Consider the following 25,307-nt stretch of genomic DNA (forward strand, 5'->3'; position numbering starts at 1 on the left):
AAAGTAATAAAAGTTGGAAAAGTCGGGGAAAAATAAGTATAAATAATTATTATTCACATAATTTTCACTTTTACTGGATTAAGCTGTATTAAGCTGGAGTCCCCAAGCCAGATGACATCTTATGTGAACACTGAGCATTCTTCGCAGATGTCCTGTTTTATTAGGGATCAATCTGGCCCACAGTTCTCAGTAGAAAGTAAATAATTATTTTTGTTATATAGAAGAGATGCTAGAGTTGACATTATGCTTTTTTTTTAATTTATTCTTATTTCATTTTATTGTATAGATTGCATCTATCTATCTATTTATCTATCTACCTATATGTTTAGCTATCTATTCCTCTGTTTACTATCTTCTTTATATCCCAAGGTGTTACATCAGATACCAACAAACTGATTGCAGAGTTGATTCTTAGGAAAGCTTTCTGAACACAGAAATTGTGTTCAGAATTTGAAAATTCATCTTTGTTGTGTTTGTTTGTTTGTTTTTGTTTTTGCATTTCTTTGGAACTGCTGTAACAGTTGAGTTTGATAGCTGTTCTGATGTAAGGATGTACATATTTTCATTTTAATTTCCATAATAATATTTACATATGATGTTTTGCTGGTATCATTTAGAAAAGTAATCAGTCTTAATGGAGGTTTTATTTTTACAAAACTTTTTACATTCTTAAACAGATACCTCTTTTCCTTAAAATACCTTTTTTTTTTTTTTTGAGCCTCTGTGAGAGCATATTTAAGACAGGAAAAACAAACAAACCAACAACAACGACAACAAAAAAAACACAGCCTTGTAGGTGCCAAGGTCAGTGAAGAAGGAGGGGGAGAGGTGCTCCAGGCACCAGAGCAGAAGTCCCCTGCAGCCTGTGGTGAGGACCACGGTGAAGCAGGACATCCCCCTGCAGCCCATGGAGTACCATGGTGGAGCAGAGTTCCACGTTGCAGCCCATGGAGGAGACCACAGGGGAGCAGGTGGACCTGCACAGGCTGCGGCCTGTGGAAGACCCCTGCTGGAGCAGATTCCGGGCCGGACCTGTAGCCCATGGAGAGTAGACCGTGCAGGAGCAGGTAACTTGGCAGGAGCTGCTGCCAGTGGGGGATCCAGGTTGGAGCAGTTTGCTCCTGAGGGATGGACCCCGTGGTATGGAGCCATATCTGGAGCAGTTCTTGGAGAGCTGCTGCCTGTGGGAAGCCCATGCTGGATCAGTTCGGCAAGGACTGCATCCCGTGGGAGGGACCCCACAGCACCGGGGATGAGAGTGATCAAGAAGGAGAGGTGGAGAAGAAGCGCTATAGATTGACCATAACCCGCATTCCCCCATTCCGCTGTGCCGCTTGAGGGTGGAAGGGAATGGATGGGGTGGGAGGAGGTGCTTTTGGTTTCTTTCCTTTGTTTCTCACTTCTCTAGCTTGTTAGTAATAGGTAATAAATCTTACTGTCTCTCTATGCTGAGTCTGTTTTGCCTGTCACAATAATTACTGTGCAATATATTCATCCTTATCTCAACCCTTGAGCTCTTTTCATCGTATTTTCTCCCCGTTCCTCTTTGAGGAGGGGGATTGAGAGAGGTTGTGGTGGAGCTCGGCCACCCACCTGAGTAAAACCACCACAGTTGCCAGCTAGATTTAACTCCATTCACCCCTATTCTCTGGGTCTGGCTATCCAACCAGTTTTTAACCCAGCAAAGGGCTGCCAGCTTGTCCAGGGGAATACTATGGGAGAGAACATGTCAAAGGCCTTGTTGAAGTCTAGGTAGACTACGTCAACAGCCTTTCCCTCATCCACCAGGCAGGTTACATGGTCATGGAAGAAGATGAGGTCTGTCAGGCAGGCCTTGCCTTTCATGAACCCATGTTGACTGGGCCTGGTCCCCCGGTTGTCCCACATATGCTGCATGACTGCATTCAAGATGACCTGTTCCATTACCTTTCCTGGCACCAAGGTCAGTCTGATAGGCCTGTTGTTCTCCGGGTCCTCCTTACAACCCTTCTTATAGTTGGGCATCACATTATAAAGTCTCCACTCACCCAGGGCCTCTCTGAATGACTATGACTGTTGATAGATGATGGAAAGTGGCTGCATAATTACGTCCACCATCTCCTTCAGCACCCTCAGGTGGATAATAGATGAGAAATAGTGAAAGAGTGAAATTACCTAGTTCAGTCACCATTCAGTCACCTAGTCTCTCAATTGACTCAAGCGAGTTTGTAATCTCATATCTGCAGATAATTGTCTGCACAGGTCTTGGGCTACCCCAGTAATTAATGACTAAGAGCACTGGGTGTGCATGCAAGCACAGCTCTGATATCTAGCTATACCAATTGGACTTCTGTATTTCTAGAATGTGCAAAATCTCTTCTGCTATGTCCCTGTATCGTTGCTATTATACTGACAGAATAATCTTAAGAAGTTTGCACTGCATGTCATGTGGAACTGCAAGAAGAACTGGAAAGACAGTTAAGAAACAGGGTCCCTGGAATTTATAATGCAAGATCAGAATCCTTTCTGTATCACCATTCTTTGATGATTGAGCTCATGTAAATTCATAGTAACTATTTTCCTGTTAACTTGAAACTGAATGATTTCTACTAACTTACAAAACATGCCAAATCAGGAATATAAATGCTTTCAAACATTAAACAGACTGAGTCAGAGAAAACAAGGTACAATTATGAATTCTATGTATGAGAGAAATTCATTTAACAAATATAAAAATTACCCTTGGAAACAAGGAAAATACAGAAGAAAATAAACAAGTGAGATATACAGAACTGGGAATAAAGGAAACACTGACACAGAACAGAAGACAAAATAAAGAAACAGGTAGAAATGGAGGAAGGAATAAGACCAATACTGTGAATAAATCAATTACAGATATATTAGTATTTAGTTCACACCTAGCAAAAAAATATATTTAGCTTCCTCTTTGATCCATGTTTTTTTTCTTTTTTTTTTCCTAAATGTAAGTAAATAGCTAAATAACATCAAACATGAATAATGAAAGGGAAGAAATGCCTGCAGACTCTTGTACCACTGTGACCTGAATCAAAAGGAAATCATATCAGCAGCTTCAAAGTGCTTATGATTTTCTGCTAGGACATTCTTGGCAGGTTTAGGCAAAAATGGAACACATCATATTTTATGTTTTCCCAGTTACCAAATGGCTAAGAGGTACTTGCCTGCTTATCTTTTTTCTCCTTCTTCAATCCTTCCCCTTGCAGTAAAGTGTGTTACTCATCATCCTGTTTATAATAAGCTTTTTTTTGGATAACATATTCTAACAGCTGGAATTATTTCAATGATAAAACTTTATTTCTGGAAGCTAAGTAAGGCTAGCTTTCTGAGGCTTCCCACATCTTCCCCCAGAGTGTATGTATTGAAAAGTGTTTTAGTCCTAGTTAGCAAATACACAATAAAACATTAGAATTATTTGGATGAAATGAAAATGTAAGAACTGTGAACCAAAGCAAGGTTTCAGTTGAGCTCTCCAATGTCTTATATGACCCACAAACCATATTTTCAAATATTAAGCTCATTAAAAGATAAAACAAAACAAATTATCAGCCTATACATATGTGTGACATATTATAGCCTCTGTCAGAAGGCCCTGAAAAATCTGACCTAATATTAGCTGTGATCAAGTGGCAAGAATAGTCAGCATGCTGGAAGGCAGGGCTGTCATTTAGGGGGTTCTCAACAGGCCGCGTAAATGGTCTGATGAGAAGTTCAACAAAGATACAAACTCTTGCACCTGGTATATGATTTCACCATGTGAAAATTTAAGCTAGAAGCACTGGAATAAGCATGTAGTACTCTTGGAGGGGATTGTTTATTATGATACTACTGTTTTTCATTATCCTACAACAATAAATGAGAACCTGTGATGTGTACTAAATGATCTGCAAAGAGAGTAAGCTTAATTAAAGAGAAATTTCAGAACAACCTTCAGCTGCATAAGGCATTTACCAGTGTAGGGAGCAAGGTTAATTAAAGAGAAATTTCAGAACAACTTTCAGCTGAATAGGGCATTTTACCACTGCAGGGAATGCCAAGGCTCTTTAGAACTCTTATTCCTACTCAGGTGGCTCCCCAGAGGCACTGTGGAGTCAGGAAGAGGAACTATCTTTTTCCAGAGACCTCATGTGAAATGAACTGATGGTAATTGTGTGTGCCCGTGTGTGTGTGGAAGGGGGTAAAACAAATCAACACAACCAGCCCGCCAAACAAACAAGCAAACAAACAAACAAAAAAACATGCCAACAACAATGGACTTTGGAAACAAGACAGAAAACCTCCTAGATGTTTCTGTTCAAGCAACCCACAGTGTTAAGAGTGGTTGTACTTGATATTTATGGATTTGGTGATAGAAGCATAACCCACAGCTGCCCTGAAAATGTCAATAACATGAGTGATCTGTAGAAATTTAGGAAAAGATCTGTAACCACTTAAGAATTAGATACCGAATAATCTAGCTAGCAGTTATATATTGTATATCTAGGCAATTTCTAGAAGGAAAGAGAAACTCACTAGGAGGAATAGTAGTAATTTAGAGATAAAAGGCAAGTATGTTTTAAAGTAGAACTGATAGAAGAAAATTAATGTAATTGTTCTGTACACCAGACAAAGAATTACCTTGGAGATAATTTCTTTCAGGGATACAAAAATGAAGAGAGCTTTTTTTTTTTTTTTTTTTTTTTTTTAATAGTAATAATAATATTTTCCAAAAGATTCAGAACTGGGATTTTTTTTGTATATTTTATTAACTGACTCAAACTTTTTTTTTTTTTTTTTTTTTTTTTTCCCCCTCATATTCCTTTTAAGGCTACCATATCATTATAAAAAGGCTTTCAGGAAATAATAATAACAATCATTCCTCATTCTTAAGACACTTTAAAGAAGTAAATATCAACTAAGAAAGAATTTACCGAAGTTCAACAAATATTAAATATAGCTTTTCACTATCATTATAAATGTGTTCTAGCATATAAACCACGTTCTTTTATTTTCTTTTCAAGTAATGTACTATTATTAGAACTCCTGGAATGTGTTTAATATTCATTATGTGTCAGGAACAATGCAATCTGATGATAATTCATAAACTGAGTATATAGACTTCACTTTTCCTTATCTTTGATATTTTAAACTGTGTCAGTTAAAATGGTTAATATCATCAACGTAGCAGTAGAAAGAAAACTTTTTCCTCCATTTCAGCAATTAATCAGATGCTACCCAGAAGTGAAATCGAAACAGTGAAGGTAACTGAAGTTCTTATATCACAAAGTTTTTCAGTGTGTTTGAGTTACAATTTCTGGGAAAATGTTCATTTTCTCAAATTAAACTAATTAAAAATATAATCCTCCATTTCCTTTTTTAAATCAGCATACCACCTTAATTCTATAGTGCAATTGAAGTATATTACAAAGATATTTAAACTGATAATCCATTAAGAAAATATGATTTTAATATACTTTAAATATTCTTTTGATCATCAAAGTTACTGCTTAAAATGATAGTCTTCATGAGGTACCCATATAGCATCATGAGTGCCTTGGATTTTTTTATTTAATTTTATTTACTTATTTTGTTGCTGTTGTTGGCCACTCACACCAGTAATGTTGACAACAATATCTCTGCATTTTTCTTTAAGAGAAGGGGAAGTAATGGTTATCTGAGCGTGTCTGTGAAAGTTTAGAGGGGTTTTGTTATTAACATGGAAATTATTCATAGAAAGGTATTGCTTGTACATATACTTGTTCTAAATAATTTAGATGGAACATTTTTAGGTCAATTTGTTTTATATATATACAAATATTACTTATATTTCAGTGTACCTCTTGAGAAATGTTCCTGAGTTACAAAGGCCTCCAAAACGCATTGCACAACATATTGAGTATCTTCTGTAATAAGCATATGACAACATAAGGATTTCACTGTGTTGGTGAAGGAGGTAAATGACTACCGGTGCCATTCAAAAAGTAGATTAGCAATAATGATAGCTTTTCTATAGCTTAAAATTTAGCTTTAAAAATATGAAAAGTTAAATCACGGTTGTAATCTATTCAGTTGATGTAGAAGTTGACAATAAATTTTTGTGCTGTTGGGCTAAACTGGTCATGCCATAAAGAGTTCTTATATTAAATTCTAGGGGTAAAGTATTTTATAAAAATGCTAATTAAGGTTTAGCAAAATCTGTTTTGCTCTGCATTTACTTTTTAAAAATATCTGCTCAGCATGGTAAAATAAGAACATGGCAGATGTTGTGGAAAAATCAGCTTCCATTGAGGCAGTCAAGTGTTCCTAAAAAAAGACTCTTACCGCCTTTCTCCTTTTTGAATAAGATAAAAAGAAGGGATTTTTTTGTTGTTTTTGTTAAGAAAGGAAAATGAAAGTAACTCTAGTGAACAGAAAATCAAATGGCATATTCATCTATCTTTTAAACAATCAACTTAGCACAAGTGATGTGCATTTTGTTCTTTTAGGAATAGTTTGAAGATTTATTGAACTTCTGCTTTACCGTTTTATATTATTAAAAAAAAAAAAAAGTCAACATAGAAGGGGGAAAAAATTCCAACAGGTTCTGAAGAACTAAAGAAATTAACTGTGACAATTAATATTGTGTTGGACTAATAGTGAACATAAAGGGAAACAACAGACTGAATTCCTGAGTGGAGAGGAAGAAGAAAAACAAAATACCAACCAACCAAAAAAAACCTGACATATGCGATCCAATAGTATTTCAAAATTAAAAAAAATAAAGTTAAAAAACACTTTGCATCACCTCAAATGCATTAAAATAGACACACAGAGCTGTATTTACATAGGCCATGATAAAACTCTAATATTCTGCGCATTAACATTTTACATCTCAAAAGTCAATATTTTTTTAAGAAATTGAGAAAAGGGATGTCATTCGCCAAGCTTGTTTGTGCAGTACTTCAGTTTGTTCTAAGCAAGACCTTTAATATTATGTAAATAAATAATTGCTCCTCCAATGGACTAGACACACATATTGGAACTATTTGAATAACAGAAACAAAGTCTATTGATTTTTTTCTGGCTTGGCTCTGCTTAGATACTCCTCAATTAGTGATGTTTACAATGTATCACCACTCTGTGGTGTAGAAAAGAAAGAACCGAACACGAACAATAACCTCCCTGAGTCTTCAAGTTCCCTTTTCTAACTAGCAGTTTTACTTCCTAGTACCCCAGATGTGACTGTGTAGAGCTATATGAGTTATGGAAGTCCATGAGAAGGAAAAGCTTGTGTACGCGTAAGAATGGAAAAGAAAATCCTAGGACTTCCAGCTCTCCGTTTTCTGCTCTGTCCTATGCAGAGACATATACCAAGTTCTTGAATTCCTAATGAGATCAGATTAAAAAAAAAAAAAAAAAAAAAAAAAAAGGACAAGTGAGAGAAGAAAGAGAAAGGTCTGTTTCTATTTACAATACCTACAGAACATCATTTTTAGTTTTAAAAATATATGCAATTCTTTGTGATGACATGGTACTTACTGATTTTAAAATAAATAAATAAATAAGTCATAGAATGGCTTGGGTTTGAAAGGACTTCAAAAACCTGTTAGTTCTAACCCCCTGCCATGAGCAGAGATGTCACCCACTAGGTCACTTTTTTCAGGGCCTCATCCAGCCTGGTCTTGAACACCTCCAGGGGCATTCACAACTTCTCTGCTCAATCTGTTCCAGTGCCTCACCACCCTTTGAGGGAATAATTTCCTCCTACCATCTAATCTAATTCTCCCCTCTTTTAGTTTAAAACCATTCCCTCTAGTCCTCTCATTATGTGACTGAGCAAAAGAGTTGCTCTCCATCTTTTTTCATAAGCCTCCAAGCTGCAAGTGCACACTGCTGGCTCATGTCAAGCTTTTTGTCTACCAGAACCCCCAAGTCCTTGTCTGCAGGGGTGCTCTTACTCTGTTCTTCTCCTAGTCTGTCCTCATGTCTGGGATTGCCCCGACCCAGGTGCAGTACCTTGCACATAAACTTGTTCAACTTCATTAGGTTCATGTGCTCAAGCTTGTCCAGGTCCTTTTGGATGGCATCTCTTCCTTATTTTGTATCAGCTGCACCACTCAGCTTGGTGATATTTGCAAACTTGCTGAGGGCACACTCAATTCCACTGTTTATTGATAAAGTATCAGTCCCAGGATAAACCCCTGAGGTACACCACTTACCACTGGCCTCCACTTGGACATAGATCCATTGACCACCACTCTCTGGGTGCAACTTTCAAACCAATTACTTATTCACTGAATGGTCTACTCATCAAATCCATCTCTCTCCAATTTGAAGACCTAGATGGGACCTGTCATAGACAATGTGTGCCTGTGTTAAAGGCCTTACAAATGGCCTGGTAGATGACATTGGTCAGTCTTCCCTTGTCAAGTGATGCAGTCACTTCATCGTAGAAGGCCACCAGATTGCTCAGGCATGATTTGCCATTCTTGAAGCTGTTCTGGCTGTCTCAGATCACCTCCTTGTCTTGCATGTGCCTTGACAATGCTTAGAGGAGGATCTGTCCCATGATCTTCCCAGGCACAGAGGTATTGTTACTAAAAAAATAGATATTGTGAGTCAAATATGTGAATCAAATGTGAGTCAAATATTTGAAGCAGGGGCTGGACTGTGTGGAACTTCAGGTCGGCAATGGCAAAGTTGAGAGCCTCTGGGTAAGGATCAAGGGACGAACGAATAAAGGGGATGTCGTTGTGGGAGTCTATTACAGACCGCCTGGCCAGGACGATAGCGCCGATAAATTATTCTTTACAGAACTAAGAGAGGCCTCGAGATTAACTCCCCTTGTCCTTATGGGGGACTTCAACTTGCCAGACGTTAACTGGGAGTGCCACACGGCTGACACGAGCAAGTCCAGGAGGTTCATGAAGCACCTAGATGATAACTTCTTGGTGCAGGTGCTAACGGAGCCAACTAGGAAAGGTGCCCTCCTAGACCTGTTGCTAGAAAACAGAGAGGGTCTGGTGGGAGATGTGGTGATTGGTGGCCGCCTTGGTCATAGCGACCATGAAGTGGTTGAGTTCAAAATTTATGGTGACAGAAGGAAAAGTGCCACCAAAATCTCATCCCTAGATATGGGGAAAGCGGACTTCAGGCTGCTCAGGGAACTAGTCAGCAAGGTCCCCTGGGAAACTGCTCTTGAAGGCCTTGATGTCCACCAGAGCTGGTCATTCTTTAAGCGATGCCTCCTAGAAGCACAAGATCAGGCAATTCCTAAATATTGCAAGTCAGGCAGGCGGGGCAGGAGGCCAGCGTGGCTGACCAGGAACATTCTAATGGAGATTAGGCGGAAACAGAGAGTGTTTCGCTACTGGAAGGAGGGCCAGGTGTCATGGAAAGAATACAGGGATGCTGTTCGTCTTTGTAGGGAGAAAGTTCGTGTGGCCAAAGCACGCCTAGAGTTGAAGCTGGCTGTGTCTGTGAGAGAAAACAAAAAGGGTTTTTTTAGATATGTGAATGGAAAAAGGAGAACTAAAGAATACATAGGGCCGCTCCTTGATAGGGAAGGTCTCCTCACAGACAATGACATAGGCAAAGCAGAGACGCTTAACGCCTTCTTTGCCTCTGTCTTCATTGCCGATGATGGGCTTCGGGACCCAGGGTGCCCCGAGCTGGAGGACCGGGACGGTGGGGATGACAAACTCCCAACTGACCCTGAACGTGTGCGGGATTTGCTACTCCACCTCGATCCCTACAAGTCCATGGGTCCGGATGGGATTCATCCCCGGGTGCTGAAAGAGCTGGCGGACGTCATCGCGGAACCTCTCTCAATTATTTTTCAACGATCCTGGGAATTTGGAGAGGTCCCGGTAGACTGGAAGCTGGCAAATGTTGTGTCGGTTTTCAAGAAGGGTCAGAAAGAAGACCCTAGCAATTACAGGCCTGTCAGTCTCACGTCAGTGCCTGGTAAAATCATGGAGAAGATGGTTCTCGAACTTACTGAGGCGCACCTGGGGGACAAAGCAGTCATTGGTCCCAGCCAGCATGGGTTTGTGAAGGGTAGGTCCTGCCTAACTAACTTGATTTCCTTTTATGATAAGATCACCCGTATGGTGGACCAGGGGAAACCAGCTGATGTGATTTTTTTGGACTTCAGCAAGGCTTTTGACACGGTTTCCCATAGGATCCTACTAGACAAAATGTCTACCATACAGGTAAATAAAAACATCATACAACGGCTGAGCAATTGGCTAACGGGCAGGGCCCAAAGGGTTATGGTAAATGGGGCTGCGTCAGGCTGGCGGGCGGTCACCAGTGGGGTCCCTCAAGGCTCCATTTTAGGGCCGGTACTTTTCAATATTTTTATAAACGATCTGGATGTAGGAATAGAAGGTATTTTGAGCAAGTTTGCTGATGACACCAAACTTGGAGGAGTCGTGGACTTGAATGAGGGTGGAAAGGCCTTGCAGAGGGATCTGGATAGGTTGGAGAGCTGGGCGATCACCAACCGTATGAAGTTCAATAAGAGCAAGTGCCGGGTCCTGCACCTGGGACGGGGAAACCCTGGCTGCACGTACAGACTGGGCGATGAGACGCTGGAGTGCAGCCTAGAAGAGAGGGATCTGGGGGTCGTGGTAGACAGCAAGTTGAATATGAGCCAGCAGTGTGCCCTGGCAGACAGGAGGGCCAACCGTGTCCTGGGGTGCAGCAAGCACGGCATCGCTAGTAGGTCAAGGGAGGTGATTGTCCCGCTCTACTCTGCGCTGGTGCGGCCTCACCTTGAGTACTGTGTGCAGTTCTGGGCACCACAGTATAAAAAGGACATTCAACTGTTGGAGAGTGTCCAGAGGAGGGCTACCAAGATGGTGATAGGCCTGGAGGAGAAGACGTATGAAGAACGGCTGAGGTCACTGGGCCTGTTCAGCCTGGAGAAGAGGAGGCTGAGAGGAGACCTCATCACAGTCTACAACTTCCTCGTAAGGGGGTGTCGAGAGACAGGAGACCTTTTCTCCATTAACACCAGTGACAGGACCCGCGGGAACGGGGTTAAGCTGAGGCAGGGGAAATTTAGGCTTGACATCAGGAGGGGGTTCTTCACAGAGAGGGTGGTTGCACACTGGAACAGGCTCCCCAGGGAAGTTGTCACTGCACCGAGCCTGTCTGAATTTAAGAAGAGATTGGACTGTTCACTTAGTCACATGGTCTGAACTTTTGGGTAGACCTGTGCGGTGTCAAGAGTTGGACTTGCTGATCCTTAAGGGTCCCTTCCAACTCAGGATATTCTATGATTCTATGAAATAAACAGGTATTGTGTCAAATAAATAGGTATTGTGAGTCAAATATTTTATAGTTTCTGGCATAAAAATGAAAGAACCTTCAGCACTTTCTTTGGCAGTATAGTTTTAACTTATTTGTAATATCTTGTCAAACATTGAGATCCCCAAATTTCCTTTCTACAAAATATGCAATAAAACACAGATCTAAATGCAAAGAAAGGACAATTCAGACAACGTCACAAAAACTTTAAAACAAGATCATATTCAGCTCACATCTCAGGATAATGGAACTGTATCTCTGACTTCTAATTCAGTGTGTTTTCTTCCCTGCTTCATTGCCTACGTGTTTTTATGATACTCTTGGACTGTTTTTCTTTCATGTGTTTTACTAAAGAAAAATAAAATATAGCATGTTGTCAAGAGGTTTCCATTCATATTATATAAAGTTATATATAAACTTGTTGGCATCTGCATTTGATCTTACCAGCTGGATTTGTTTAATAATCTCTGCAGAGAAGTAAGAACTTCTGTTGTGCAATTCATCTTGTTCTATGATAAAAATCTAAAATAGAAATCCCTGGCCTAGGAATGCCTGTTTTTTTGTTGTTGTTTGTTTGTTTGTTTGTTGTTTTTTTTTGTGTGTGTGTGTGTTTGTTTGTTTTATTTCTATATAAGTCTGATTTCAGAGATATAAAGGAGTTTTTTGTTCAGAAATATTGGAGAGTCAGGAGAACACAGTTTTATCAGCCAGTAGTGAAAAACAACAACAACAAAAAAGTTGTTCAAAAAGGTTTTTCAAAAGAATCAATGTCATTATAAAAATCAGTGTAATTATGTTGAAAACATTTTATATCAAATCTCTGGACATACTAGATATTTCTAAATGTGTTTATAAGAAGAAAAACTGCAATTTCATAATTCAAAAGTATGAACTGAAAAAAAAAAATAGCTTTAGGCAAAGACTATGTATAATTATAAAAACTCAGTTTACTTGCTTCAGCTGAAGAACAGAATAGTAAAACAGAAGTGCAATGTTGCCTCTCTCCACGCTACCCCAGCCCGAGAGACAACATCGATTGGCTGCCAAGACGTCTGCTCCCCAAGCAGGGACACCAGAGACAGACACTATGTGTCTAGCTCAAGTGCCAATTTATTGCTGCGCAACATAGCCTCTTATACCCGTACACGCGACCGCCCCGGACACTTGTGACCCCTTACTCCACCCACTATCCCTCCTAACTTTTGCCCACATCTCCCCCCTCCTTATGCCATGTCATGCCCCCTTTTGTCGTACCCCCCTTTTCCCGTTGCGAAACAGATTATCATAGTACAGCTCTAGCTATAAGCGATCATTCTCTTCTTCCTGCGGTAAGCGCTGCCATCCATTACTAAGAAGCAGGTTAATATTCACCGTTTGCAGGACTAGCTTTTCAAGCAGCTGTTTCAGTAGTCGAAAAGCAGAGGCAGAAAAAGTGCACCGGCACCCAGCAAAATCAACACCCATAGTGCAGTTGACAAGAGGGAGATTAGCCACTAGCCCGGTGTCCTTAGCCAATCCAACCAGTCCTTCCCCCACCAGTTTCAGTTAAGGCGGTCTCCATACATGCTCTCCAACAATTTTACAACCGCGTTCTTGGCTCGTTCGATGGCCGTTGTTGCGTTCTTCTTCCAGTCGATACAACAGAACCCTTTGACACCAGCATCTTCCAACTCAGAGTAGCCAATTCCTGTTCGAGCAAGCAAATAATCTACAGCCAACCTAGTTGAGGATAGACCTTCCTCAAGAGCTCCCATGCCATCAATGAGATTCGCCAAAGCATCCGCCGTGCGGTTAGCATTTTTCAATGCCCAGCAAGCTAGCCGCTCAATTGTGTTAGTATTTCAGACGATTTGTGGCCATATAAAGAGTGTCTCAACAATCATCTGCACTCAGATATTCAAATACCATCCATCATCACAGTCCGGGCCTAGAGTAGGGTCTTTCAGCGAGCGCTTGTGATGGCTCCCTGTCCCTGCCATAGCCTTCTTGATGTCGTCAGATGCAAGCGGACTGAACACTAATGTCCCAAGCACACAGGGTCTGCCATATGCATTGGGAGGAATAATCAAGTAAGCCCGACTGCCTCCACAAAGCAGAAAACAACGAGAAGAGAGCTCGCAGGAGCAAAGCATGTGGGCATAGCTCCAGGGTATCCAATCCTCCCCCCTCCTTAAGCACCCAAAGACGCTCCTTGAGGGTCTGGTACACCCACTCCACAATCACCTGACCTTGGCTGTTGCCAGAGATACCCCTAATGAGTCTAATACCCCATGCCACATACCACCGGACAAAGGCATGACTAACATAGGCAGGACCATTGTCAGTCTTTAGGGTGACCGCCCAGGACTGCAATGGCCATGAAAAGTGCAGCAATACACTGTTTTGCTTTCTGGCCTGTGCTGGCAGTAGCCCACATGAGACCACTGCACGTGTCAACAGCTACATGCAAGTATTTCCGCTGCCCAAAGGGTGCAAACTCTGTGACATCCATCTGCCACAACTCATTCGGGCGGAGACCCCGAGGATTAAAGCCAGCAGGCATGGGCGCCGCAGTATTACAAGCACGGCAAGCTGCCACTATATTCCTCGCTTCTGATAGTGGCAGATTAAATTGCCGGTGCAAAGCGAGGGCGGACTGATGGAACTGGTGGTGGGACTGGGCTGCCGCCGCTTGAAGGTCGAGCACGTAGCAGGCAGCATCTACCACCCAGTTTCCCTCTGTGATAAACCCAGGGATCTCTGTGTGACTATGTACGTGCTGGATAAACACAGGCCAGGGACTTTTCAAGAGGGCATTGTATAACAATGTAGCAGTTACGGTACAGGGTGTTGTACAGAAGCGACACAGCTGCGCCGCTCGAAAGCAATACTGGCTATCTGTGATAATATTCAAGGGCTCGTTTGAGAAGCGTGCCAAGGCAAGCAACACAGCTCTCAGCTCCAGTTGTTGAAGTGACACCCCCGGTTCTTGCCTGACCTCCTGATTCCATCTGATCCCATCCCACCACACCACCTCGAATTTGTGTGTCGACCCCACTGCATTGGTGAACACTGTGTGGGCCCTCAGCAGCTGCTGGGCAAGTGGGACCACTGGCAGTATGGTGATAAATTTTGCAATCATTGACCAAGGGGAAATCCGTGTTGCTTCCGCCTGACCAGGATACCCAGCCAGCGCGGCCTGAATTGACATACTATTACGCTGCAGCAGGTCCAACGAGGTTGCAGCTAACTCACATGAAAGTGATGCAGCCTCTGCACCAGAGCATCCAACTATCCTTGTGCGGGCCCACTGTATGGTGAGGGCCAATAGGTCCTCCCACTGCGGTACCACGACTTTTGGGGCCACACAGTACCCAAAGAGCATCAGGTGTCGACTGTCCCCCTGATGTAAGATTATGACCGCCCCCTCATGCTGTAATAAGATGTGTGCCCGAACCCCCTTCCCCAGTTCTCGCCTTGCGAGCCCGCCCGCCTGCATGCGTGAAAAGAAAGACTGCAACAACTTTTGATGAGTAGGCAGGAATAGTCGTGGCGCCATCAAATCCGTGTCGCCCTGCAGCAGGTCCGTGAAGGTCTTCATTTCATTTGGTATTAGCAACGCAAACTGTTGTAACCATTGCATTGAGCCTATGAGCAAGCATCCAGCCTCCACAGTCAGCCCATTATCCACCCGGGAGAACATAATGGGGTGTCTGCTCCTACTGCCATACCCTCTCCCACTCACACCCTGTACAGATGTCAAGAAAGGACGAAGCGGCCAACTCCTAGGCCATTGAGCTCTGGGAATCGCTGTAACGTCCGCCCCTGTGTCCACCAACACTGGTAACTTCACAGAAGGTGGTATAGGATTGGTAAGACCAGTGATCACCAAAGTGATGTTCATCTGGGAGCGAGAGCCGACTCCCATGGTCAATGCTAACAAGGGCGCATCCCCTGCCTGCTGTGTTGGTACTGTATTACTGAAGACTACAAGTCGCCCTTCCTCCAGCTGTTGAGGTATTTCAAATCCCTTTTCTAATGCCCCACTCCCCACAACCCATTTCCCTTGTGTTTCAGGCCCATCATATTGGCAAGTAAACACCTCAGGGCCTGTTGCCGTACTGCTCCCCTCTACTCTACTCCCTCATCGAGTTCGGGCCACGGCGCCCTGGACCATACTTGCGGACTTGTTCGGGAGCTCCAAGTTGTCTGCCGGGCAGGTGCTCCCCCCCCCGCCCGAGCCCCCCCCTCCGGGCCCTCCCACTCCGCCGCCGCCGCCAGGGTCTCTGGAGCCCGGGCCGCCGTCCAGCTCCGCCTCCTCCCCCTCCTCCCCAGAGCCAAAGGCCTTGGGGAACACGACCGCCGCACTGAAGCTACCCCCGACCAGCGCCGGCTCCTCTGCCGCGGCCACGCTGCCGAACTGCAGCGCCATGGCTACCCCCGCCCTGCGCCCCACCGGGCCTCCGCCTGCCCCGCCAACCCAGGGTGGCTCCTCCTGATCTTCCCGAGGAAGCTCCTGCCCATGTGCCCATCCCCAGGTCCCCTCTCCCTCTGCAGATGGTGCCGTCGATCCCGCATACGGCGGGGAAAACAAGGACGAACCTATCCCCGACATGGGCGCAGGGAGGTCAGAGGAGAGCAGTAGGGGCAGCGAAAACACGGGGGTGGGAGCAGGATTCCCACCCGCCGATACCTCACAAATCGGGAATCTGATTATTGTGTTCCCCTCCCTCGTCCACCACCCCCCCGAGCCATCCTCTGCAGCTTGACCCAAAGGTGGAGAAGCTCTAAAGACGGGCGCACACCAAGGTGCTCCGCATTCCCCCGTCGAGGGCCCACTCTCCCCTGAATCCTTCTCCGCTTTTTCCTCCCTGCCCTCGGTGCCCTCTGTTTGCGACCCCTCCTCCTCCCCCTCGGGCGCCTCCTTTTCTGATGGAGTAATCTGCGCCTCTGTCCTTGTCCCCTGCTCAGACCCCTGAGGCATTCCCGCCGCCAGCTTCCACACGGAAGGTCGCTCTTTTGCCTGCTTAAAGGTCTTGAGCATCTTCCCAAAGATGGGAATCAACCCCCGAGTTCCCTTCGTCCTATTTCAAGAGGTCGCCCAAAGGTCTTCCCCCTCCTTAGGGGACCTGGTCTGCCCCGGCTCCCCGGGGCTCACCCTTTTGATGCCGGCCTCACTGCAACCCAGAACTCCTGGGCTCAAGTGATCCGTCGAGCTCAGCCTCTGCCATTCCAGAAAACGGGACGGCGAATCAGCAAATCCCCGCCGTTGCATCCATTGGAGCAATGGACGGATCCCTTTCCTTTTCAGTGCGATTCCGCACTGATTCCCTAACCCTTTCAGCGTACTCACCACCTGATCCATGGATGCCATGGCTATCGACTTTTCGCTCCCTAACCCACCGGGCGGCCGCCCACAAATCACGTCGGGGTCACCAAATGTTGCCTCTCTCCACGCTACCCCAGCCCGAGAGACAACATCGATTGGCTGCCAAGACGTCTGCTCCCCGAGCAGGGACACCAGAGACAGACACTATGTGTCTAGCTCAAGTGCCAATTTATTGCTGCGCAACATAGCCTCTTATACCCGTACACGCGACCGCCCCAGACACTTGTGACCCCTTACTCCACCCACTATCCCTCCTAACTTTTCCCCACAGTTCAACACTGAGTTGGATGGTGAGCAGTTTAACATTACTTATCAATTGCAGGCTACATGAGGCTGCTACACAGTAAGACAGGTGACAGAGTTCTGTGGTTTGGTGATTTGGCAATTGTGACAACTTTACTGCAAAACGTTGAAGTTAAGGAACTGTCAGAGCAATTGGCTAATCAATAAATCATTTATTATTTTACTTGAAAATTAATTTTGTGATTATCACACATTATTTATGTTCTTATCATAAATTTATTCTTTCCTTCAACAGATTTCTTTTATTGCTATTGGTTTTGTTGTCCTCTGCTTTAAAATTGAGAGCTGTGAGATCCTGAGTACCGTCGCATTTTATTTTTCTAAGTTTCTGAGAAATTTCTTGGAACAGTATTTATTAGTGACCCTAGATATTTAACCTGTCTTTTGTACAAACCAGTCATGGCTTAGCAGAAGAATTACATGTTTAGAAAATAGTTCTAGTGGCAGATCTTTGCATTGTATAAATCTAAAATGAAGTGAAATGAAATCTAGGGAAATATCTGAGACAGTGATAAGGGAATGCTCCAAGCAGCTGTTCAGCAGTATGGTTATGGGTCTGAGCCCTGTGGAGTGCTGAAATGTATATTAATAAATAAGTGTAGACATGGTCTAAATACCCAGAAGGTGTTGATAAAATCTGTTTCAGATATCAAATAAAGCATTTGGCAGTGTATGACTAAACATTGCATTGATAGTATAGCAAATGGGGACAGCATTGCAAAACAGTGGTCACAAAACTAAAAAGATTTAATATTTTTTCCTTTTCATCCCCTCCCCCTCCTCAAAAAAGAAAAAAAAAAAAAAAAAAAAAAGTTGCAGACTTGTCCACAAAGATAGTTACAAGGGACTATTTCTTCAAAAACAATCTAAGCCCATTTTATATACTCAAAAATTCAACAGAAGATATTTTGACAGATTTCTTGTTATGTGTACATTAGTAAGTAGATGTTTCACCAAAAAGTACCTTCAACAGGAATGAATGGCTTATCTTTCTCCTTGAGAAACTATAATTGACTAGTTATGCTTAGTAGGGAACAATGAAAAATTAATTGAAGTCTTCTATAAACCACATAGGACTGTAAAGTTCTGGATATTTATTAAAACTAGTTAGTTTTTTTTTTTTGAGAATAAAAAGGAGTATGACAGATAGACACAAATTTGTTCTCTGTTTTCATAGAATCACAGAATCATAGAAACACAAGGTTGGAAAGGACCTCCAAGATCATCTAGTCCAACCGCGTCCTCCTATCACCTATCACCAATACTACTCACTAAGCTATTAAATCATATCTCACAACACCTTGTCCAGGCGCTTCTTGAACACTGTCAGGGACGGTGACTCCACCACCTCCCTGGGCAGGCTGATCCGGTGTCTGACCACTCTTTAAGAGAAAAAGTTTTTTCCTGGTATCTAATCTAAATCTCCCCAGGCGCAACTTGTGGCCATTTCCTCCAGTCCTATCACTAGTTATCTGGGAAAAGAGGCCGACCCCTCCTCATCACAACCTCCCTTCAGGAAGCTGTAGAGTGCAATGAGGTCTCTTCTCCAGACTAAATAACCCCAGTTCCCTCAGACGCTCCTCTTAAGACTTGTGCTCCAGGCCCCTCACCAGTTTTGCTGTCCTTCTCTGGACATGTTCCAGGGCCTCAATGTCTTTCTTGCAGAGAGGGGCCCAAAACTCAACACAGTACTCAAGGTGCGGCCTCACCAGAGCTGCGTACAGGGTGATGATCACCTCCCTGCTTCTGCTGGCTACACTATTTTTAATAGAGGCAAGGATGCCATTGGCACCTGGGCACACTGCTGGCTCATGTTTAGCAGAGCATCCAACACTCCCAGGTCCTTTTCCTCTTCACAGTCTTCTAGCCACTCTGCCCCAAGCCTATAGCATTGCATGGGGTTATTGTGGCCAAAGTCCAAGACCCAGCACTTGGCCTTGTTGAACCTCACCCCATTCACCTCAGCCCAGCAGTCCAGCCTATCTAGATCCCTCTGAAGAGCCACCCTACCTTCAGGCAGATAAACACTACCTCTCAATTTGGTGTTGTCTACAAACTTACTGAGGGTACACTCAATCCCTCATCTAGGTCATAAATAAAGCTATTAAACAAGATAGGCCCGAAGTGGTGACTCCTAGGGGACACCACTTATAACGGGATGCCAGCTGGACTTCATTAACCATACCTGCTGGACGTGGTCCTCCAGCCTGTTCTTTACCCAGAGAAGAGTGTACCTGTCCTGGCCACAGGCAGCCAGCTTCCCTAGCAGAATACTGTGGGAGACCATGTCAAAGGCTTTGCTGAAGTCTAGGTAGACTACATCAACAGCCTCTCCCTCATCTATCAGTCTGGTCACACAGTCATAGAAAGAGATGAGGATGGACAAGCACGATCTGCCTTTCATGAACCCATGCTTGCTGGGCATGATCTCCTGGATGCTGTGTACGTGCTTTGTGATCTCACCCAAGATGATTTGCTTCATAAATTTCCCTGGAACCGAGGTCAGGCTGACAGGGCTGTAGTTCTCTGGGTCCTCCTTACGCCCCTTCTTGTAGATGGGAGACACATTGGCAAGCCTTCAATCCTCTGGGACCTCTACAGATAATCAGGAATGCTGATAGATGGTGGAAAGCAGCTTGGCAATCTTGTCTCTTCCTGAATCACAGGGGGTTTCCAGGTCAGGGTGTAAAGAACCTTGAGGATAACTGATCTGACTGTTAAAGACAGATGTAAAGAAGGCATTGAGAACCTCAGCCTTTTCATTATCCTCAGTGATCACATTCCCTGCTGCATCAAGTAAAGGATGGAAATTCTTCCTGGTTGTTCTCTTACCGTTAATATATTTGTAAAATGATTTCTTGTTCTCTTTTACTGCAGTTGCCAATCTTAGTTCAAGCTGGGGTTTTGTTTTTCTAACTTCCTCTCTGCATATCTTAGCAACTTTCTTGCAGTCTCCCCACGTAGCCTGTCCCTTCTTCCAGTGGATGTAGACTCTCTTTTTCTCCCGGAATCTCAACAAAGTTCTCTGTTCATCCATGTCATTCTTCTTCCCCTCCAGCTTGCCTTATGGGACTCAGGAACAGCCTGCTCCTGTGCCTTTAAGATTTCCATTTGAGGAGCATCCAGGCTTCCTGGACCCCTTTGCCCTTCAGGAGTGACCCCTAAGGGAACCTTGCTACAAGTGTCCTGAACAGGCCAAAGTCTGCCCTCCAGACGTTCAAGATAGCAGTTTTGCTAGTTACCCTTCTGACATCACCAAGGCTAGAAAGCTCTAAAATTTCATGATCACTCTGCCCAAAACAGTCCCCAACCTTCACATCTCCCACCAGTCCTTCTTTGTTAGTGAAGAGCAGGTCTAGTGGGGCACCTCCCCTCGTAGGCTCTTGAACCAGTTGTGTCAGGAAACTATCCTCCACACACTCTAGAAACCTCCTGGACTGGTTCCTCTGTGGAGTATTACACTTCCAGCATATATCAGGGAAGTTGAAGTCTCCCATGAGAACAAGTACTGGCGATCGTGCAGCTTCTACGAGCTGCTCATAGAATGCCTCATCCATCTCTTCATCCTGATTAGGCGGTCTATAGCAGACCCCCACCAAGATGTCACCCCTACAGGCCTTCCCCTGATCCTTATCCATAGACACTCAACTTTATCATTCCCAACCTCAAGCTCTTCAACATCAAAACACTCTCTAATATAAAAAGCCACACCACCACCCTTCATACCTCGGCTATCGCTTCTGAAGAGCTTGTAGCCGTCCATCACAGTACTCCAGTCGTAAGAGTGATCCCACCATGTTTCAGTTATAGTAACCAGGTTGCAGTTAGCCTGTCACACAATCGCTTCCAGCTCCTATACTGTATTTCTTTCTCTTCCAGCTCTAATACTGTAGTATTTCTTTACTCTATTTAGAATATCTGCAACATATTCCAAAATGTAATTTATTGATATACAAATTTAGATTTGGGGAGATTATTTTTTGAATGTTGCCTGTAACTGACCTTCCTATTCATTTTTATACATATATAATTATTCATGTTCACAGATCCACACAGACAAATAGATGGATAGATGCATGTGTGTTGATGCATACATACACAAACAATTTGGATATGTACTTACACATCAAGTATTCTTTTCAATAAGAACCAAGCTGAGATACCATAGCAGTCATTACTTTTCATCTATGTCAGTAAAAGGTGATAATACACATATATAGTTGCTTTGTTAAAATAATCAAAAATTGTCTTTCTGTATTGGACCAGATCCTTGATCTGTGTAAGGTTACAACCTAGCTTCATGGTAAATGTGGTTACATAAGCCCCGTGGCCAGTCACCTGTGGTGTCCCTCAGGGCTCCACTTTTGGACCAATTCTTTTCAATGTTTTCATAAACAATTTGGATGTAGGACTAGAAGGTGTTTTGAGTAAATTTGCTGATGATACTAAACTGGGAGGACCTGTTGACTCTGTTGAGGGTGGAAAGGCCTTGCAGACAAATCTGGACAGATTGGAAAGCTGGGCAACCACCAACTGCATGAAGCTCAAAAAGATCTAGTGCTGGGTCCTTCATCTGGGAAGCGGCAACCCTGGCTATATGTACAGACTGGGGGTTGAGATGCTGGGGAGCAGCCCTTCAGAGAGGGATCCAGGGGTTGTGGTTGATAGCAAAGTGAATATGAGCCAGCAGTGTGCCCTGGCAGACAGGAGGGCCAACCGTATCCTGGGGTGCATTAAGCACGGCATTGCTAGTCAGTCAAAGGAAGTGATTGTCCCGCTCTACTCTGAGCTGGTATGGCATACTGGAACAGGTTCCCCAGGGATATAGTCACGGTACCAAACCAGTTGGAGTTTGAAAAGCATTTGGACTATGCTCTTTGTCATATGGTCTGAATTTTTGGGTAGACCTGTGTGGAGACAGCAGCTGATCTTTGTGGGTCCCTTCCAACTCAGGATATTTTATGATTCATGTCAGAAGTTGATCAGCCAAATGCCAGTTCTTTCTTTTTTTCTCGTTGTTTTTGTTCTATAGAGGAATACTATAGCACAAAGTTTGTCTGGAAATTAGAAAATATCTCCACAAATTCCCCATGTGAGGAATCAGTGGACCAGTCCAAGAACTGTATCCAGAGGCTGACACATTTAGATACAAGAAAAGTATGTTAAAATATATGTCTTTTGTTTTGGAGGATTGTTTCAGTGAAAGAAGCACAGAATCACAGAACTGTAGGGGCTGGAAGGGACCTCAAGAGATCATTGGGTTCACCCCCCCACCAAAGCAGGTTCCCTAGAGCTGGTTGCCCAGGTAAACGTCCAGACAGACCTTGAATATCTCCAGAGAAGGAGACTCCACAACCTCCCTGGGCAGCCTGTTCCAGTGCTCTGTCACTCTCATCGCGAAGAAGTTCTTTCACATGTCGGTGCAGAATTTCCTGTGTTCTATCTTGCGGCCATTGCCCCTTGTCCTATCCCCACAAACCACTGAGAAGAGGTTAGCTACATCCTTCTGTCTCCCACTCTCAAGAGATTTGTAAACATTGATAAGATCCCCTCTCAATCTTCTCTTCTTAAGGCTGAACAGACCCAGGTCTTAGTCTTTTCTCATACGGAAGATGCTCCAGGCCCCGTATCATCTTTGTGGTCCTCTGCTGGACTCTTTCCAGGAGATTCCTGTCTTTTTTTGTACCGGGGAGCCCAGAACTGGACACAGTACTCCAGGTGAGGCCTGATCAGGGCAGAGTAGAGGGGGAGGATCACCTCCCTTGACCTGCTGGCCACGCTCCTTTTACTGCATGCCAGGATGCCATTAGCACTCTTGGCCACCAGGGCACACTGCTGACTCATGGCCAACCTTTTGTCCAACAGGACCCCCAGGTCCTTCTCCTCAGAGCTCCTCTCCAGCAGGTCGTCCCCCAGCCTGTACTGATACTTCCAGTTGTTCCTTCCCAGGTGCAGGACTCTACACTTGCTCTTATTAAATCTCATTTGGTTTCTTCCTGCATAGCTCTCCAGACTTGCTGAATGGCAGCACAGCCATCTGGCATGTCAGCCACTCCTCCCAGCTTTGTATCATGGGTACACTTACTGACGGCAGACACTATTCCCTCATCAAGGTCATCGATCAAGATGTTGAACAGGATCGGACCCAGCATTGACCCCAGGGGAACACCGCTAGTCACAGGTCTCCAGCCAGACTCTGTGCCGCCGATCACCACCCTCTGAGCTTGACCAGTCAGCCAGTTCTCAACCCACCTTACTGTCCACTCATCTATCCCACACTTTCTCAACTTTGTTAGTAGGATGTCATGGGAGACAGTATCAAAAGCCTTGCTAAAGTCAAGGTAGATGACATCCACTGCTCTCCCCCCATCTACCCAACTGGTGATGCCATCATAGAAGGCAACGAGGTTGGTCGAGCACGACTTCCCCATGGTGAATCCACGCGGACGACTCCTCAAAAAATCCTTCTCTTCCAATTGCTTGGAGATGGCATCCAGAACAAGCTGCTTCAACACCTTTCCAGGGACAGAGGTGAGACTGACTGGCCTGTAGTTTCCCAGATCCTCTTTCTTGCCCTTCTTGAAGACCGGAGTGACATTGGCTATCCTCCAGTCTTCAGGCACCTCTCCTGTTCTCCAGGACCTTTCAAAGATGATACAGAGTGGTTTGGCGATCACCTCCGCTAACTCCCTCATCACATGTGGATGCATCCCATTGGGGCCCATGGATTTGTGTGTGTTGATCATACTCAGATGCTCCCAAACCACTCCCTCATCAACCGGGGGGGGAGATTTCCATTTCCCAGACTCTTTCTCCTCCCTCCAGGGTCCAGGAGTCCTGGGTGTATTCATTTTACTGTTTACATACTAAAAAAAAACAAAAACAAAAACAAAACAAACAAAAAAAAAACCACCTCTTATTATCCATTATCTCTTTTGCAAGCTTCATCTCCAGGTGGGCTTTAGCCTTCCTTGTCATGTCCCTGAAGGCCCTGACAACACTTCTATACTCCTCCCATGAGGACAGGCCCTTTTTCACATTTCATAAACCTTCCTCTTCCTTTTGATCTTGTCGATGAGCTCCTTGCTCATCCACGCAGGTTTCCTGCCCCCCTTCCCCGATTTCCTACTCTTAAGGATGCACCACTCCTGAGCTTGAAAGAAGTGCTGTTTAAATTTTGCCCAGCTTGCACAAGCACCCTTGCCTTCTAGCAATCTAAACCATGAGATACCCCCAAGTAGGTCCCAGAAGAGATCGAAGTTGGCTCTTCGAAAGTCCAGGTTGGCAATCCTGCTTCCAGCCTTACTTCTTCCACCAAGTTCCATCTTGAACTCCACCATCTCGTGGTCGCTGCATCCCAAGCTGCCCCCAACCTTCACATCCCTAACAAGCCCATCCCTGTTGGTAAGAACAAGGTCCAGAAGCACCCCCTGCCTCATCGACTCCTCCACCACCTGCATCAGAAAATTATCTTTGGCGCATTGAAGGAACCGTTTAGACTGTGTGTGTGTGGCCAAGTTGCTTTCCCAACAGATATCTGTATAATTGAAGTCCTCCATGAGAACCAGTGCCCGAGATCACGAGGCTACTTCCAGCTGCTTGTAGAAAGCCTCGTCAACCTCCTCCTCCCGATCTGGTGACCTGTAGTACACCCCCACAACAGTGTCACCCACACTAGCCCACCCCTTAATTCTCACCCACAAGCTCTCAACTCATTCATCACTCTCCTCCAGGTGGAGCTGGGTACATTCTAATTACTCCCTCACATAAAGAGCTACTCCTCCTCCTTACTTCCCCAGCCTGTCTTTCCTAAAAAAGGACATAGCCCTCCATGGCAGTGTTCCAGTCATGTGAGCATTCCCATCACATCTCCATGATTGCAATGAGACTGTGGCCCCATGACCATACACAGATCTTGAGGTCATCCTGTTTATTTCCCATGCTTCACGCATTGGTATACAGGCACTTTAGGGAAGCAGAAGGCTGAGTTACCCCTAGAGGGATGCAAGAAGAAGATTCCAGACAGGCTATCAGGAATATTACCTTCTCAGAGGAGCCCTCAGACAATCCTATGAGACAATTCAGAGGTTTTTCCCTACTATCTTCAACAGTGACAGCAGTGACAACCTCCCACAGCCCTTCTCTGTCACTTCCCTTCCTTCCCCTGTCAAACCTAGTTTAAAGTCCTGGTAATAAGTCCAGACAGCTTGCTCCCCAGTACACTTGTGCCTCACTTGCTGCATCAGAGTCCGTCAGCAGCCAAAACAGCCAGCTTAAGAACTGGCATAGCCTTTCAATACTTTTTTTTTTTTTTTTTTTTTTTTTTTTTTTCATAAGAATTGCATTA

General features: G+C 44.4%; 1 long non-coding RNA gene across 1 annotated transcript; it reads left to right on the forward strand.

The window, feature by feature from the left end:
* The first annotated feature begins 1,863 nt into the window (after positions 1-1,863).
* LOC118178760 lies at positions 1,864-23,792 on the forward strand. The gene is made up of 4 exons (XR_004756284.1): positions 1,864-1,875; positions 20,716-20,717; positions 23,458-23,491; positions 23,573-23,792. It is a non-coding gene; the product is annotated as an uncharacterized LOC118178760 (long non-coding RNA).
* Positions 23,793-25,307: the final 1,515 nt, after the last annotated feature.

This window comes from Oxyura jamaicensis, chromosome 1 (assembly GCF_011077185.1).
Source record: "Oxyura jamaicensis isolate SHBP4307 breed ruddy duck chromosome 1, BPBGC_Ojam_1.0, whole genome shotgun sequence".
Lineage (NCBI taxonomy): Eukaryota > Metazoa > Chordata > Aves > Anseriformes > Anatidae > Oxyura > Oxyura jamaicensis.